We start from the raw sequence: 20,324 nt of genomic DNA, 5'->3' as shown, positions 1-20,324 counted from the left end.
CATTGCAGGGACAGGGCTTGCTAGCCCCATCTTTTTTTCAGGTACCTTTGCAATGTCCTTATATGCAGCCTTGCCATGGGAGGCATTAGGATACAACCATATACCCTAAAACTCTGAGAAATTCTTTCACTGAGGTTTGATTCTGTTTGGAGATTGCCTTGAAGTACTTGGATAGACAGAGAACCTTAGCTTAGGGAAGGAATGTCCTTTGCTCTCTGGTGACCAGCAGTGGTCCCAGGAAAAGCTCTTGTCTGGATGGGACAAGGAGCAACTTTGAAAATTTTAAAGAAAGTCTAAGGGACTGACACCAATTCAGAGTAATGACTACAACCTTATGCATCTCGTTCATGATGCTGCCTGGATGAGGAAATCATCAGAGCATGGGGAAATATGAGTGCCTTTTGTCCTAACAAGACAATTACTGGAGCCTGGCACTATGCGAGTACCATGGCTGCAGTAGATAAGTCAAAGAGCAAGGAGATAAACTACAAGTGTGAAACCCCTGCTTCACATTTAAGTACTGTCTGTCCAACAAATATGGAGGATGTAAAGGTAGGTATCTTTCAAGTCCAGGGTGACATTGTAGGGATGCAGAAGCAGTACAGGTAGAAGGCTCTGCAAAACCAGCATTTTGAATTTTAAAACTTTAAGACATTAGTTCACAATGGAGCGATCTAAAATTGTCTTCCAAATTCCTTCTTTTATTGGAACCAGAAACACTCTGCATTAAAATGTTACCATTTTTTTTCTTTTCCTGGTACCATCTTCATGGTTCACTGGATAGCAAGTCTTTTAGCAGGAAGGTATAAGATGGATTTGTTTCTTGGGAACACGTGGAATACCTAAAAAAACTTTGTCTTTCTTTAAAAATATAGTCTGTACCCCTACTTTAGTAGCTACAGGAACCACTTGCCCTGAGTGATGGCCTCACAAAGAATACCAAACCTTTCTACCTCTGGCCTTTAGGGAGGGGAAGAAGGAAGAGTAAGATACATGGAGGTGGCTTAGAAGAAAGGAGAAAGCGGTTAGTTTTACTGAATCAAACATGCTAATTCAGAATATCATAGCCCACAAGGCCCCAACCCCTGCCCCTACCCTCTCAACTTCCCATTTTTTCCCCTGTTTTGCTGTTTTATGGTTTGCCTGTGTTATGTTTATGATAGTGAACCAGCCGTTATTGGGTAGGTTTTAACAAATATAGGCACAGGAGAATGAAGAAGATCCTTAATAGATTGCATGATATGCCCGTTTTTCCTCCAGTTTCTTAATTACATTTTCTGCAGAATGTCCAAAGATAAGCTCCCTGTTCAGAAGGTCATCAAGTAGTCATGCTTTTGTATGCTGTGGCAGGGGCTGATTTTTCTCTGACGCATGTGTACCTACAAAAGACTCTGAAGCAGCTTCCCCACATGATGCATATATTGTATCAAAGCTGCATTTCATGGAACGCCTGTCAGCTTGGGAAAGGAGGTTGCATAGTTCAAGCACTATCCTCTTTATTCTGTTGTAGTGGATAGAGCACCACAGTTATGTTCAAAAAATGGAAAAAAAGATAAGCTTGATGACTATCTTTCTGACAGTTTTTTTATCTTCCCTAAGCATTGCTAAGTTTGGGTCTCATGCTAGGAGTTAAGAGCAGACAGTGCTAGCAGGCAAAGGACAGCAGCAGAAGATAAAACTACTTTAAAACTGTTATTCCATCACTGTGCCACACTTAGAAACAAAAGATGTGGCAGAATACAGTATCTAACAGCTTCTAAAGCTGATCATTCTTCAGAGACACACTTTGTTTCTGCTTGCTTGCCAGTTTGGTGATGCTAAGTGTTTTATCATCTTTCAAAGGCTTTGAAAGATAAAAATTTCTCCCTGTTACACTTCGTTGTGTGTGTGTGTGTGTGTGTGTGTGTGTGTGTGTGTGTGTGTGTGTGTGTGTGTGTGTGTGTGTGTGTGTGTGTGTGTGTGTGAGACCCACTCATAGTCCTCGATATTCTCTACTCCCTCTGCCTTTTGTCTCAGCTAGCTAAGGAGGGCGCTCATGAAACTTTAGTGTGTGAGATTGGCAGGCAATTTAGGGCCCTAACAGGATTGTAGAGGAGAAAATCTTTTCACATAGTGGTCAGAGATTCTGCTCTCCCTGTCATTAGGAATAGGCTGACAGGGATCCAGCCTCATTGGATCCCTTGCTGAAATCCAAGGACACAACCACTGTATCAACCATAGGATTCATATACAGGCATTTTCTAAGAGCAGGGGGTTGGAAATCCAACTGCAAGGATGTGCTACAAAATGCAATATCCGGGATTTATAGACTGGGAGGAATGCCCAAAGGTTTAGGGTCAGGCATGCACAGAAAATTCCTGTACCTAATATGGGATTGAGAAAATGTCATGGCCTCCTATTTGAAGGTATCCATCATTCTATGGAGGGTATCCCCAAATTAGGCATATTCTGAAGGTGAAGAAAGGGACAAGATGCTTCCTTGTCAGACAATAGGTAAGAGATGGGAGATACTTGGTCAAAATATGACAATTCTTCCATCTCTGAGTCTTTAGTATCCAACTCCCTCTGGGGAGATAAATAGGGACCAATGATGCTAAAGTTTCATCTGAGATGGGCTGCATGGGTTTCATTAACTCCCTGAATTCCTGTACCAACTTGAAGAGAGCCTGTAGGGAAGTCTGATGGTGACAGCCTGCTCATCCTAGGATGAGACAAGAAAGCTAGCTGACATCTATTTTGGCTGTGACTTCTTTAGCCTTGGTTTGTGAGATGATGTCTGAGACTTTGATCTAGTCAGTTTCAACTTACCTGTGCACAGACAGCATGGGGAATCCACCATCTCCTGTACTGATGTTGATATGGATGTGAGGCACCAAGACTCTTGGAAAGGCCTTAGGACTGATTAATAGCAAAAGGGTCTTAGCTCTGGGCCAACACCATGGAAAAGGGTTGTATAAGCCCTTCATCAGTAACCAGCATTCAGTACATTGAGCTGTGGAGGCACCTCACCAGCACTGGTGTCTTTGAGTCTAGGGAGGCTGTCCCTCATTGTTGTAGTGTCATTCTTCTTCCAAATGTTCTCCTCCTTTGGGGACTTATCTAAGTATTTTTTATGTGTGTGGAAGAGCCAGTAGAAGACATGATGGCCCATGATCAGACACACACACACACGCACACACACACACACACACACACACACACACACACACACACACACACACACACACACAAAGTGGCCAGCAGATGTCTTACAGAAAAGGAAAAATTCAGACAGAAAACAGAAATATTTTCTCAGTGCTCCTGTTTGCAGAACATGCTTCTAAGATATATATTTTCACACCAATTTATTTCAAAAAATTGAACATTAGATCTTTTCCCAGTGACCTCACTAATTACCCTTCCTTACTGTATCTAACTGGCCCTCTAATGCTCATAAACGTCATTTAGCAATGTACTTTGCACAATACCAGCTGGCATTCCCCATCTAATTGCAAGGGGAGTTTTCTTTACATGACAGCACCATATCCCTCACCAATGAAAATGTGTTGCAGTGGCCCCTATCTCTGCTGATGGCTCGTTGACTAGTGCTGTACGTAACCCAGTGGTACCATTAAAAACACATACTACTGCTTTTCTTTCATCCCTAAGGATAAACATAAAAACAAGAAAAAACAAAATGTATAATATTTAAGATCTACAGATCAGAAACCATACAAAAAAGATTTTAACACGCAGCCTATTAACATGTCATGGAACATAAATCCTCCTGAAAATGTCACCTATCTGAAAATGTTCCCCCACTCTACTGTTGCCTTATCAGATCCATCACTAAATACAATGACCCCTTTGGTATGTATAAATCAAAGCATGTTGTTCAAGTAGAAAAGCTCCAAATATACTTTACCAAGCAAATCAAACGCTTTAAATCATTCAATTATTGCAATAGATAAGCACAACTCTCATTATAATCAATAGCCTACAAGTAGCTCCAAGGTGACCTGTGTCTTGCTTTATGAGCCACAAAAGACCCAATCCTATTTGATCTTCTGTTTCTTTGCAGTGCCTGTGGCTCAACAAACAACCACACAAGATTCTTAAATCTAAAAATAAATAAATAAACAAAACTCACTAGATTCTCTGCCGATGGAATAAGTAGCAACTTCATGTCAAACAAAGCATTACTTTGACAATATTTAAGGATAGTCTTGATGACTAGATGGGTAGAAACAAATTTACATGAGGACTGTCATATAAAGCCCTACTCAGTTTGTACGGTATGCAATATTAAGTGCTTTAAATGGGAGACGTGAACTTGGAAGTGTGTCTAAAGTTGTATATGGATAGGTATTTTATGGTCCTTATGATCACTTTCCTAGTAGTGTTTGATGTTCTTATGTTCCCATGTTTCCCCTGTACCAAAATAGTCAGCAAAGGTCTTTCTTCAGTGTGTTTACCACCTGACCACCATGCACACAAGCAACTAGTATGAAGAACTTCTGACGGATGTTTTGAATGCAGGATAATATTCCCTGTAGACCAGTAGGATTGATTTTAGCAGAGAACAAATGTTAAAGACATAAATGGTTTGGTTTCATACTAACATATTCAGAGAGGCATAAAGACTCTCATAGCTAGGTTTGTCATGTCCAGTCTGAGCCTTAACTGGGCCTTTTATGCTAATGGACCCCAAAGAAAACTCACTGCCTGCTATGCCTACAGTGACACTCCTGTATGCATTAGTTAAACTTTGCCTTTTTGCACAACTTGAATATCTCATAAGCAGCCGTAGCTGAGAAGAAACCAAAGGCAGCACCAAAAGGACATCCTGAACCAAACACTGCTAAAGACAGTCGCTGGGATTTATTAAGTCTTCACTAAGTGTACACCATTCTGCATGAACAGACAACACAGGCATAACTCACACCTTCTTCGTAATTTTAGTTTTCCTACTGATTTTCTTAAAGCCTTAAAATCTAGGAGGATTCATAAAGGTCATCACAAAGTGAAGAATACATGCACACTTACTGTAACCTTTCTGAGTGACTAGAAAGCACAAAAATTGTGGTAGGGATGTTCTCGAATGCATATCATTCACACTTAGTGTAGGCATTAATGAATCTGCCCCCAGGGTATAAATATTGTTTTAAATATAATGCAGAAATAACTCAGATGAGGGTACATCTATGAATATATATTAACCATCTGGCAATTACTGCAGAGGATTAAGGCTATAAGATGTTAAAGAGCTGTTTCATGTAGCCCAAGGAATGATTCCTTCAGTCTCCATTTGCTTACCGTGTGACCCTGAGCAAGTTACTTAACTAGACATTGCTCTCAGGCTGAGTTTGACAAAGATCCATGTGGAACAGTGCTTTTCCATAGTTAACAAACACAATATAAGTAAATACAAAATAATAAAAATTTCAACTGTATCCAAATATGCTATGATACAGAATTAGACAAAGACATTTTATGTGGCCAGTGTTTACAGACAGCTGACATACTGGAAACTTCAAAAACAGATGCTTATTAAAAGGTGGAATGACAACAAGCATCAGAAATATGCATGCAAGCAATGGTTTGTCCAGGGTAAAAGCATTAGCTTGAGACAAAGTCTTATATAAAAAAGTAAGATGCAAATAAACAGATAGTCCAATAGAAATAACTGTGATCATATGTCTTTACAGTTTAACGTACATTTATTACACTATATGGCATGACCAACAACTTCCTGTAGAACAGAGTGAAAGAGAAGAGCAGTAACGAGTGGAAAAGCAAGAATACTCTTTTAAGAAGTATACCATGGAAAAATAATATTATAGAACCACAGTAATTACTACAATGATGGGCACAATGCCTTAGATGTGACACAGACCACTGACTGCAGACAAGTACACAATGTCAGGCCTAGATTGCAGGTGAGTTTTGACTCTGGTTACTGTTGTGAAACACTACAGGTGCACAACTTGAACAATACATATGCATGTGACTGTGTGAGATGAGGCATTCACACACATACACAACATCTCACAAAAGGAACAAGCATATGCCATAATGCTACATCACTTATATCAGGTGCATCACCATCACCATGCCAACATACTACTTCACTTATGTCAGGTGCATCACTATGCCAACATACCATGTCACTTATTTCAGGTGCATCACCATCACCATGCCAAAATACTACTTCACTTATGTCAAGTGCATCACTGTCACCATGCCAACACACTACTTCACTTATGTCAAGTGCATCCCTGTCACCATGCCAACATACTACTTTGGCAAAGGCTCTTGCTTACCCCATAGTGCCTTTTTTAGGCAAGGCTCAAAAGACAAACCCTCCTCCATAGGTATCACAAGGGATAGGAAACTAAGAGTAATGCTACTCAACGCCAGAAGTCTAAACCTCAAGATGCATGCACTCGAAACTCTCCTTAGCATGGAGAACATCGATATCTGTGCAGTAACAGAAACCTGGTTCAAGACTCCCAACAGCACCCCAGCACTACCAGGTTATACCTCATACCATGCTTTTCGGCCCCAAAACTAGGACCGAACCACAAAAGGAGGGGGAGTATCAATATTCGTCAAAGATACCCACACCTCCAGGTTGGTGGTACAGCACGAAGCATCAGAGACTATCCATGTGCAACTAACAGTGGGTAAAACTGCCTTCCAGTTTATAGCCTGCTACAGACCACCCTCTCAAACCCAGGAACCCCACTCGGCCTTCCTGAGAACACTGGAAAATATGAAGGTCTCTCCAAACACCATTATATTGGGTGACTTCAACTACCCAAACATAGACTGGGAGCATTACTTTAGCTCCAACATCCTAGCCCAAAGGTTCCTAGAATTTATAAACTCAAATGCTATGGAACAACTTTTTACCACTCCCACAAGAGGGAAAAACATACTGTACCTGATCATCACCAACATGGGGACTCTGTGCTCCAGACCAGAAGTGTATCCCTCACTGGTAAGATCAGACCATAAACTAATCTCACTGGATATTCACATCCCGACCCCACCCCCTGCCCAGAAAACCACAGTGAAAAACTTCTCTAAAGCAAATTTCACACTCCTCAAAACTGAGGTGGAATCCTTCAAAGCCCCCGAGCCTGTGGAAAATACGGCCCAGACCGCAGAATCCTTTATAAACACATTCTATGAACACCTTCAGGAATGCATGGATCATGCAATCCCAAATAAAACCAAGACCCAATCCTCCAAAGGTAGAAGTCCTGTCTGGTGGACCCCATCCATAAACAACTATACAATAGAAGGAGGAAGCTACTACATGATAGAGCAAAATCCCAAAAAGGGAAGGCATCTCTGATCAGTATTAGTAAAAAACTACGGGCACTCATAAAATCGTCTAAGGCCAGCTTCAAGAGAAAAATTACACAGGACACTAAGGATAATCACAAGGCTTTCTTTAGTTATGTTAGGAACCTGGGTGGGAATTCCCAGATATGCTCTGAATTACTCCAAAATGACAAAAAATACATCGAACCCACAGACATTGCCAACATCCTAGCTGACAGGTTCAGTGCAAACTCCCCACCAAAAGGGCAAATATCTATCCCAGCAGAGTGCTGCCCCCCTGACATCTCAGATGCTCAGGTAAGAGCCGCCCTCTCCAAAGTAAAAAACACAGCATCAATGGGACCAGACGGTGTTCTGGGCTGCGTCCTACATGAACTCCAAGAAGAGCTAAACCCAAACATAAAACTACTGTTCAATCTCAGCCTTACTACAGGATATGTACCCAAAGAGTGGCGTACAGCAACAGTGGTCCCTCTCCACAAAGGTGGTGCCTCAACGGATCATGGAAACTATCACCCCATAAGCCTGACTAGCTTGGTCTGCAAAGCTATGGAAAGGATCATCATGGACCTCATAAATAAAGATATTGGGGACCTACAGACACTGGATCCTACTCAGTTCAGCTTTGTTAAGGGCAGATCCTGCCTCTTAAACCTAGTTGATTTCTTTGAAACAGTCACCAAGGCCATTGACGAGGGGAAGGTGGTCCACACAGCCTACCTAGACCTCGCAAAAGCCTTCGATACAATACCCCACTCTGGCATTATAGATAAGCTCACCAGCTTAAATATAAACCCCTATGTCATTAGATGGGTTGCAAACTGGCTCAAGGACAGAACCCACATGGTTAGAATTGCTGGAGCCATGTCTGACTCCAAACCAGTTACAAGTGGCGTCCCACAAGGCTCAGTCCTGGGACCTCTCTTGTTCGGTATATATTTCTCGGAGGTACAGGCCAACACGGAAGGACTGTGGCTGACCAAGTTTGCAGATGACTGCAAACTGGGCGCTATAATCGACTCTCCAGCCGACACAAGCATCCTCCAAAAGGGCCTCATAGAAACAGACAACTGGTGCCAGAGCCATGGCCTCAAGCTAAATGCCAAAAGTGTATAGTCATCCCCTTTGGCAAAACAAAGTGCCCACAAATTACCACATAGGTGGTAATCCATTAAGTACAGAAGAAGTAATTAGGGACCTGGGGACCCAAGTTGATAGCAATCTCTCATTTGACAACCACGTGGCCAAATTGGTTAGAAAAACATTTTATATAGTCCACCTAATCATGAAGGGATTCACATCTAGATCAGGGGAGGTCATCGTGCCTCTTTACTCATCCCTCATCAGGTCCATAATTGAGTACAATGCCCCTTTTGGGATGTACCTTACCAGACATCTGCAGCAACTGGAAAGACCCCAAAAGTACCTCACCAAGAGGATCAAAGGGCTCAAACAGATGCCATATGCTGCCCGGTTAAAGAAACTCCAGCTCTACTCAGTGGCATACCGCCTGCTCAGAGGCGATCTGTGCCTGACGTATAAAGCCATGTCCAACCCGGAATTAATGGACATGCTGCACCTCAGAAAATCCAAATCCCATCGAGCTACGCGTTTGAGAGACTTGAACCTCAGCACTGAAATAAATAGGACATGCTGGAGGGACAGATTCATAACCCAGAGGCTCCCTTCACACTGGAATAAAATCCCAGTCCAGGTTAGGCAGAGTCCCTCATTGACTCTCTTCAAGAGGAATCTTGATGAGTGGATGGAAGGTCGTAGGTTTACCCCAGGTATCACTTCTGTGTCACTGTTAGACAGAGGCACAGTATACTAACCTCGAAAAAGGGCATAGCAAAATTAATTTAAAATGAGTGGCGAAAGCCAGACACACTCTGGCTAGGCTTATAAATGCCCTAGGGCAGATAGCCTAGTATGAACCTATGAACCTATGAACTTATGTCAGGTGCATCCCTGTCACCATGCCAACATACTACTTCATTTATGTCAGGCGCATCACCAATACCATGCTAACATATTACTTCACTTATGTCAGGTGCATCACTATGCCAACATACCACGTCACTTATTTCAGGTGCATCGCCATTACCATGCCAACATACTTCTTTACTTATGTTAGGTGTGTCACCATCACCATGCCAACATACTACTTCACTTATGTCAAGTGCATCACTGTCACCATGCCAACACACTACTTCACTTATGTCAAGTGCATCCCTGCCACCATGCCAACACACTACTTCACTTATGTCAAGTGCATCTCCATCACCATATCAACATACTACTTCACTTATGTCAGGTGCATCCCTGTCACCATGCCAACATACTACTTCATTTATGTCAGGCACACCACCAACACCATGCTAACGTATTACTTCACTTATGTCAGGTGCATCACCATCACTGGAAATTGTGCACAATGGAGCTGCTCAAGTGGTGTAGTGAGATGATGCATCTAAGCTTAAACATGTCCTGTCTTTGGCAAAGCCCATGCCTTCTGCAGTGTATGTATGCGTGTGTGTGTGTGTGTGTGTGTGTGTGTGTGTGTGTGTATTCTACCTTTGTTTAGATCTTTTAAAACTTGCTTGTTATATGCTAATGTGTTCCATGCCAAGTGTTATATGACCACTTTGAGCAACAACTAAATATTCATAAACACGCCCTCTTTTTGATCCTGTATATATTTTATGTTTCTTGGTTGATTATGCTATTTTACCTTTGAAGTATAGGCGTATTTACAGCATTAAACCAATGCAAACATGTTCACACTGAGTAAAACATTTTAAATATGTATTATCCAGAATGTTGTAGTCTGCTGACCTACCTACTTTGTGGAAAGTAACAGAAACTGTGAGCACATTTTTATTTGGAAATATTGGGAATATTGATATTCACATAGTATTTTTGTTGTTGTTGCTGTTGGCATTGCCATTGTGGTTGTTGTTGTTGGTAATTACACAGGGCAGAGTAAACAAGCACTTAATTCTAAATGTGTTTGAACAGAGGTAGAAGACTCCATCCCCTGCACACCTTAGTAATGGGTGCTAACCCTAACACTGCCCCTTCCCTCAACCCTAACCCTATACCTTAACCTTCAAAAAAACTTCATGTAACACTGTCACTACACAAGACAGACCCAGACACACATTCACAAACATACAAACAGTACATCTGTCCCCTAATCTAACCTTAACCCTAACCCTAACCTTAACCCTAAAATACGCAAACTCACATACAAACATACACCTATCCTTCACTCATACCTGACCCTAACCCTAACTCACATACAAATACACAAGCAGTTTCATCCCTCCAACCTCACTTAACTGTTTTGATATTTCACACCATCAATATTTCCACTGCTAACTATCCATACTGCCGACATTAACTCACACCCCCTGCATTGGTCAAAGAAACATCATTCGACCAAATGCAAGGGAATTATATAATTATGTAAATATATATATATATATACATATATATATATATATATATATATATATATATATATATATATATATATATATATATATATATATATATATATATATATATATATATATATATATATATATATATATATATATATATATATATATATATATATATATATATATATATATATATATATATATATATATATATATGGATTCACTATACAATCTTGAAATACTGAAATATCGAATTTCAGTATCTCGAGACTGTATAGCCGAAAATCCACATAACCAAAAACCCACAGCCACAAAAATCAAAATCACGACCATACACACACCACCACACAAACAAATACCCATACACCTACCTAGCTACACTACAAGAAACAAATCAATACACACAAACATAACATAACATACAAACACACCTACCTTACCTATAAGCAGGGGGGCAAGCCCCCGTGCACCCCCCACACCACCGCTACATATGCTTGTTGCACATCCTTATGCTCATTACAGAGTCTCATGTAGAGAAAAATGTTGCTGAGATAAAGTTAACAGTAAAACCAATGTTGTCTACAATATCTGCAGTATGTACATAAGCTTCATTATGAAATTCAATATTTCAGAAAACAATAGGATGATATTTAGGATAACAAGCAGTGAAAGACAATCATGCTGGAGCTAGTATGCTGTTAGAATGCAACACTTCATGGAGACTGTCTTGTTGAAAGTAGCATGAGCAAATGAGGTTAACCATTGTACTTAAAAGCAGTTACACTCAGTTTCCTTGTGCAAATGTTCAGAGAAGACCTTTTTGAACTCAATGAGAGATTATAGTCCCCTTAATTCAGGTGGAACTCTGCTCCATAATGCTGGGTCTAATCATTAAAAGGCAGTTGCTGTTTTATATGAAGGTGTACTTAATGTGATAGCTTTCTACTGGGCACTTCTTAAGGAGTAAACCTGGTCTTGGATGAGTAGTTTCCATCTCAAAGGCATGAAATAGCTACGGCCGTGAAGTGTTGTTAGTAGCGCGTACTGATATTCATGATGCACATTGCACCTAAGTGAGGTTGTCTAACATCCCAGTTGCAATGGTCATGAAACTTCGCAGAATAGCACAGATAATGAATCTGTGTTGGCATCAATGGTCCACCCTCATCACGCACCACCAGAAGATCATACAGTCAGTCGTTCCATCCCAAATGACTATCTGACATCTACAAATCCTATCCCATCTTGTATCTTTTTTTTAGTTTTCCCGCATGTTTGCATGACGCAATGTGGTACTTGCTTGCCAGTGATTATTGGGTTTGTGCAGCAAGACCACTCATGGATCAGACATGACCCAGATATCTTAAAATAGAAACAGGATGCTTTCAATACATATTACTGTACAATACTGTGCATTTTGCTAACCCGTTAAGTGGAGCTGTGCTACACCCATACCCTGGACTGAATAATAAGTAATAAAACTAGATTGATGATGTCATCACCCTTGTGGTGACATGGGCTAAGTCTTGGACTTCAGTGCAGATGGTTCTGGGCTCTAATCAAGGGAATGCATACATTTCCTGCATATTGCCTTATATTTATATGCATATTTTTCTTGTGTATTGTATTATATTTATATGCATACTGTCATGGTGATGCTCTTTGCCAAGATATTTCAGCAAGGGGTGCAGCACTTAGCATCACGCAAATATTTTTTTTATACATATATTTATACACTATAGGTTTGCACAACAGTAAGCGGCGTGCACCATTTTCAAATGTATCAATTTCTAGACAGTGCACACTCTCAGTAAGCACAAGTGGCACAAAACCATGGTATTTAAAGGAGAAATACCAGGAATTCCACTTCATACATTGAGGTTTCACTTGTGCAGCAATGTTTGGTGCAGGTGAAGGTGTGTGCTTTAGAGCACAGCGCTGGAGTGTCCAGGAGTCCAAAGTTTTTATTGGGCTCCTGGTTAGGGATCATGGCCCATGCCTGTTGCAGGAGGACTATACTGGCACCAAATACAAAGCAGAAGCCTGGGATAATTTGGCAAGGGCACTTACCAGTGTGACTGGTGTCCTCCACACCAGTGAATAGTGGCATTGCCACAGTGATGACTTCTGTAGGAGAAAGAGGGATACCCTTGACCAGTGGATCAGGGATTACCACGCAGGGAACACCCCAGCATACCTCTCAACTGTCCAGATATTCACAGAATCTCCAGATTTTTGACTCGTATTTTTGGTCTGTTCCTCAAAAATATTGTGGTTTTCTGGTAAAACACTGAGGATTGAAGTCAGTAAATAGTGACATACATTTCTATTTTGGACTTCCTATTCTTTAGAAAATGCATGCTAACACAAATCCTGTTATTCTAGCAACTTTCTAAGTTTATAAGAGCAATACTTAAAATCTGTCCCTGTTTTTGGCCCTTTGTCCGCATTTTCTGTAAGCTTTGGATACATTTCTTGTACTAAGAGGTTGAGAGGTACACCCCGGTGATGTGTAAGTATCGTTTACATGCATTACCTGCAAATACTCAAGCTGGCTATAGTAAACCCCGGTATTCATAATTGCTTTTTTTCCTATTTCCACAGCTGCAGAAGAGAGGGCCTCGAATGTGAAGTTCCATGCTAGGTGACTGGAGAGGATGAGACGAGCATGTGGTAAGTAAGAATAATTATATAAAGCACTCTTATCGCAGTCTTAACAGTCATAGATGGATTAGTTGCTATATCTTACTGGATGTTTTTCGAAATGCATATCTATACAGTACCTTGCAATACTACTTCCATCTGCTGCAAATCCAGATTTAAGAATCAGTGCTTTGCTCTGGTCACTGTAGGATTCATGGTTGTCTGGCAAGTACTTTATTTAGAAGTTAATAAATAAATGAGTGTTGAAAAGATATGTTAAAACAACTCCTATGCAACTATCCAAGTGTGGAATAGCAACATTTGAAATATGTTCCTAATTATGGGTCCTTGTACACCCAGTATTTTATGATATGCCCAGATAGCCCATTTTTAGCTAATTTCTATCTCGTTCATTTCTCTGCTGTAAAAAAACGCATTTGCATGGTTTTGCATGACCGGGCAGCGCTGGTTAGCTAGGGATAAATTATTCCCGGCTCCACCAAGTCTCCTCTTCAGTTTTTTCCCTTGAAAGTAGTCTAACTCTCAACCTAAGCACTTAAAAAGCATCCTACAGTCCAGCACTTGCTCAGACCTAATAGCAAGCACTAATATACCCCGACAATTGATTGCCCAGCAGGGCAAGGCTCATTATTCACCCCTCACCAACCAAGTGACTAAGCAGCTCACCCTACTATTCAGCCATGACCAAAGGGCAATTTCAGGTGCACTCTCCAGTCCAGCTGGTGAACCTGGGTATCCTGAGGCAATGTTACAACTGCTTCATGTATACAGACAACCCTCTCCTCCTACCACAAAACATTAACATATGCGAGAGATGCAATTATATAGCTAAACGGGAGGCTAAGCTCTCTCCACCCAAGACTGGAACAGGCAGTCATGTGGAGAAGGTTAACACTTGCACCACACCTCCAGCCTCACATAGACATACTAAACCAGCACTGTCAAAAAATATACATAAATACACAAAATCATACTCAGAGGCTCTAAATAAAAACCTGCAAAAGCATCAGAGACCTCCAAAGCAGACTCCTAAAAAACCTGCACCTCCCATCACAAACCAGACAACACATAAAACACAAAATCAATGTGCCACACAATCACAGCCCTTAAGACGAAATGACATACCTAACACACTAGTAATAGGTGACTCTATAATTCAGACACACTGACGTCCCACTCACTAGGCTGGACAAGGAGAAGGTTACTGTTAACTGCCTGTCGGGAGCCAGAATCCGCCACATAACACAAGCACTCAGGTCACTCCAGAACAAGTACAAATATGACTCTGTCATTGTTCATGTTGGTGTGAATGACCTGAGACGTACCTCCCTGGACTACATGAAAAGAGACATGGAAGAGCTCTCTGATCATGTAGCCCAGGCGGGTATGACCCTGAGCCTGAGTAGCATCCTGCCCTCACCAAGAATGATACCCCAGTATAAAGAAAAAATGATCAATTTCAACAATTGGCTAAGCTTCTGGTGTCATTCAAAGGGGATCCAGTGTCTGTCAGCCTGGGACGACATGCTCAACAAGCCTCATTGCTTCACAAAAGACGGCTTGCACCTGTCACCCCTAGGCTTTCGAATACTGGCCAAGGTTCTTGCTGCCCCCATAGTGCCTTTTTTAGGCAAGGCTCAAAAGTCAAACCCACCTCCGTAAACAGCACAAATAAAAAAATGAGGGTTATGCTACTCAGTGTAACAAACAGCAAAGCTTTTGGGTCTACACCCTTCTTCAATACTAAAACAGTTCAACATTAAAGCAATCAAATTTAAATAAGAGCCAAACTCATTACATGGTCACAGACAGCCAACCATATGATGGTATAAAATCTAAGTTCAGTATAATACATAACCCTTTAAATATCTATAAAATTCCTATAAAATTATAAAAAAAAATAATAGAACTAAATAAATTATAAATAGAAAACCTCAAAATTTAGTATGTTGTAGTTTAAATAGGATTGGTTTCAAAGTCACAGCAGTATTAACACCAGGCAAATGATCGGCAGCTAATCTCAATATCCATTCATATTCTTTAATTTCTAGGAAGTTATTAACATCACTACCTCTCATAGATGTATGCACCATGTCCATCACTCTAGATTTAAACTTGTGGGTATCACCATTAGTTTTAATATGTTTAAATAATTCATTCTTTTCATTACTGCCCCTAATTTCAGATTTGTGTTCTATAATGCATTTTTTTAGTTTTCTTGTAGTCTTCCCCACATAAAACGAGGAGCATTGAGTACAAGTAGCCAAGCAAGCCACATTTACACTAGCACAATTAGCTGTGACCTTAAAGGTATACACTCTTTCTGTATCAGGATGAATAAAGGTCTCACTGCCTTTACCAAAACTGTCAACCGGAATTAGTTTCAGAGTTGAGGGATAAAACTATAAAGGATAGAGACACGTTGCTTAGACCTATTTTTACAATGGCTGAAGTGTCTAATATGGATTTGGAGAAAGATAGAGTGGACACAGCTAGAATTAGATATGTATCAACCTTTAATGCCAAAACTCATTCTGTTAAACATATTATAGAAAAAAATTGGGTTGTTTTGATGGCATCACCAGAGATCAAAAACGCATTGGGACCGAAACCCTATTTCTCATATAGAAATATGAGAACTTTGAAAAATAAATCATGTTTTAAGGATTTTATTGGTAGGTGTACCCCCCAAATTTTATATGAGGTTTGGTACATTTGGTTGTTTGGGTTGCACATGCTGTGTTGACATTTTTGGTAATTTTTTTTTTTGGTAACATTTTTGGAACCATGACTTCAAAAGCCAAAACACCCTCTCTATGATGTTCCTAATTTGTGTGTGTGCCCAATTATTGCATTTTGCTGTGGGTGTGTAAGTGTTTCTGATGGGTGTCATCATCCACAGTTCCAGGAGGTAGCCAGCATCCCCCAGTAAATGATCCTGTAGGATGTCCTCCCGGCAAACATCTGATACAGCTGTGATGTGTGCCAGATATGGGTGTCATGATAATGGCCAGGGATGTCAGCACACACACTCAAGATAATTCCCTGGGCATTGCACATGACTTGGCAGATGATGGAGTTGTATCCCTTGCGGTTAATGTAGATTCAACCCTTCTCACCAGGTGGTGCCTTGATGTGTACATGAGTGCAATCTATGGCACTCAGTACTTCAGGGTAGTGAGCTACATGATAGAAGTGTTGCATATTGCAACTGGTGGAGTATCCTGGATGCTGATGCCTGTGACACCCCTATCATATCCCCAGCTGTTCTGTGAAAAGTGCCTGTACCTAATATTTAAGGGTTACGCATACCTTAGTTTCCACTGGGATAGGTTCCCCTTGGATGGCTCTGGCTCTTAGTTGAAGCCAGCAGAACTCACAGAGTTTTTGTAATGTGCCCCTGTCCATCCTGTAGTGCTCTACAATCTCCAGATCATGTAGCACCTGGAAGGTTACCCTGGGCCTAAACACTCTTCGCCTTCTCCTCCTAGGCCTATTGTCATCAGCACCAGCAGCACTGACTTCAGCCTCAAGCACATACAGATGTAGAATAGCTGCAGCAGCCCCTAGCATTTTGTCAGTTAAAATTTCCATTTCTCTACTCCATTGTTGTTGAAGTATTGAGGAAAATCAGAATGAAGGCTGTATGTTTACTTTATACATTTCTTGATTGGAAACACCATCTGGCATCGGCTACTTTAAATGGCATTCACCTGCTTAGGATGCAGTTACCAGGATTTACAACTCCTGCTGCAGTCCACAGTGTTGTCCTCTACGTATTGACACTCAGCAGAGCGCAGCTATGCATAATGACTGCAACTTATGTAAAACATTTAATATCATCCCTATTATCGTGATATGTACAAAATACCCTAAGTACAGATAATAGCACTTCATTTCTATGACCTACAATATCAGCACAGTAGGATTAAAAGTTGACATACCCTGTACTTGAACCTAAGACTATTTGCACCCTAGTCCAACAAATAACAATTGGCACCACAGCAGTATTCAAGCAAAGTTCCCTAACTAGGGTGGATTACTAGAGTGCAGCCCCACTTACCAGGTTTGCAGGATGCTCAGCAAGGCTCACCACTTTTGTTTGAATGCATCCGGTCTCTATTTTTTGGATGTCTACCTCATGCCTGGAGTCTAATCACAGAAATTTGGATTCCAGTAAAATTACCATTTGCATGAAGTGGGGCACTGCGTACCCAAGCAAAAAGACCCCGTGAAATCAGAACAACGTTACCTGACACACCCACCTGATGTCATCAACATCCATGGAAAGCATAAATACCATGCAGGGACTTACATGGAGTGAACAGACCTACATGGTTCCTGCTTTTTGTGATTCAACAAATCCGCTGCTTTGGTGCATTATTTACATAATAACCTTGCTGACACCCTGGAAACAACACAGATAGTAGCCATGTAAGCTGTGCAACAGCACGGGATCACAGAGTTAAGGACACATTGCAGGGTATTACTGTACCTGTTGTGGCAATACATCATACCAATTTTTTAAATTTCATTTTTTAAATCATTTTCAAACATTTTGCATGTAGCGGCACATTGTGGAAATTTGTGCTAATATTAAAATTATAATATTTATAGTCACATAACACACATCATTGATTCTTTTGGACATCCTCAGCTATTACATGCCTGTTTTACCTTTTTTAGGGGCATTCTGTCCATATTTCTGGACTTCTACATGCCCTTGCCTCCATGTAGACTCCTGTACGTGGAAAGTTTTCATATATACTTCCAACATGGACATGGAGCCTACACGGTTGTGTGTAGGGTTGTTGGATCACTCTTCCATGTTGGTTTGCTTCATTAGCATAAAATTCAGCTACTTGTGTGGAAATTTGCATCCCACAAAACTTTCCGTTGGTGCGCGTGAATGTGCATGATTGCACGTCGTTACATGGACTTTACTGAATCTAAAATTTGCTTTGCAGGTGTTTGCATCACACCATGACATGAACATGGTAAAAATTACCATGTTAGCTTTATTGAATTTGCACCACTGTTTAGTATTTTGTGAATAGGAGTAACTAGGAGAAAAGGTGACCTTTTGGTAGTGGTGCTGAATAAAAGGCAATCAGAGAAAGACTGTATTCCAGCTTATGGAGAAGAACATTTTTGGCTGGGGAACAGGAGGCTGAAAAGGGAAAGTAAATGAGAGATTCTATCGCAGAGTTTAAGTTCCAATAGTTGTGTGTTATTCTGTCCATATGAATTGAAAAAGTTAAAGGATTAAGGTTAATTCATAGGTATTTGCATTCAGAAATTAGGGGAATTATATTGTTGTGGTTAGCAGTAATATTATTAAGAGGTCGATGAAGGTGTTGAGGTGTTATAATAGCAAAAGATTATTTTTTGTGGTTAATTAGAAGGTAATTACAACCAGCCCAGATGCATAGCTTAGAGAAAGACTGTTGTAATTTGTTCTGCAGATCAGAAGGGCATTTATTGGTTTGTAATAGAAGGGTAGCATCTCCATACAGATTTAATAAAAAAAATGAAACCACCAATCCAACAAATAGAAAATTCCAAAACTTGTTACACTTTCAAAACATCTTTGCTGGAGGACTTCCCCCCTCTTGCACCTTAAACATGGATGTTCTGCCCCACACCCCTGAAATATTCTAACTCCAAGATCACTGTACCACAGAGTAGGAGGGGATGCTCAGAGATACCATAGCCTCAGACTTAAAATGTGTTCCCCTGAATCACACTTAAACTTACATACTTCTGAGGATTGCATTTTTGATCCTTGGAATTTCAAAAGGCACCCTATTTATTTATCCTATCACTGTACATTAATAAGGGGGTGTGACAAATATATATGCTAGTCACATATCATGGACATTCTTTATCATCATCCTAAGCAAGCCCTCAAGCAATTGACACCATCCTATGCACATTATCAGCCACAGAGTGTAGCAAATCGCAGCAACTCAGCCCTATTCAAACTTCGCCAGCTGCACATTCAAAACAACATTCACTCAAACTCCATAAATGGTTTATCCCACAAAAACAAAGCCTTAGAAAAGAAATGTGGTAATAGTTTACATTACAGCTACCACTCTGTGGCCAGGTCACGTATCAGCAAGCACAGCCCTTTCACCTCCCATGCTGTAGATAAGCAGGAACATAAATTATGCCCATTTAAAGGAATCTGTTATTAAAGCTGCAACCCATAAACAAAGGAACATTTTAATGTTTTCCCATCTGCTGATATTAATGAAAAAAACTTTAAAATGTTTTTAATCAGTGAAATATCCAACATATAAGAGGGGCTGCAGCCCACCCTTAACCCCCATGCACACACATCTAGATTTATGCAATCGAAAGAAAGAAAATGTATTAAAGGTATGTAATTAAGTGATCTGTCAGCCCCTCTTATATGTTAAAAAGGCAACCATCAAACTTCCAAACATTTCATGTGCAAAACTTTTTTTAATTAAAAACATACCAAGCAATGATGCAAAAATTGAAAACATGACATACAAACCTTTTTTTTTTTGTTATTAAAAACACAACAAGTAGTGAGGGGAAAAACTGAAAACATGACAAACAGAAAAGCAATGATAACTGCATTTACATTTGCTGCAAGAAGCTGTAAATGACACATATTAACAACTCTTTACCAGCATTTCATATCACCTTCTAGCACAAACCAGGACCTACCTAGTTCCTCAGATATGTGTATTTGTGTATTTATGGTAAGTGTCATCAGGGTTCCACGACATATTCAGCATCAGCAATGAGATGCTCCTGTAGAAAATCACCCCTCACAAACTGATACAAGTCACACATGTGTCATATATGGGAGTCATGGTATCAGCCTGGGTGGCCTGCAGACAC

Source organism: Protopterus annectens, chromosome 1.part2 (assembly GCF_019279795.1).
Source record: "Protopterus annectens isolate FY-2018-M chromosome 1.part2, PAN1.0, whole genome shotgun sequence".
Lineage (NCBI taxonomy): Eukaryota > Metazoa > Chordata > Ceratodontiformes > Protopteridae > Protopterus > Protopterus annectens.
This window is presented reverse-complemented; position numbering follows the sequence as displayed.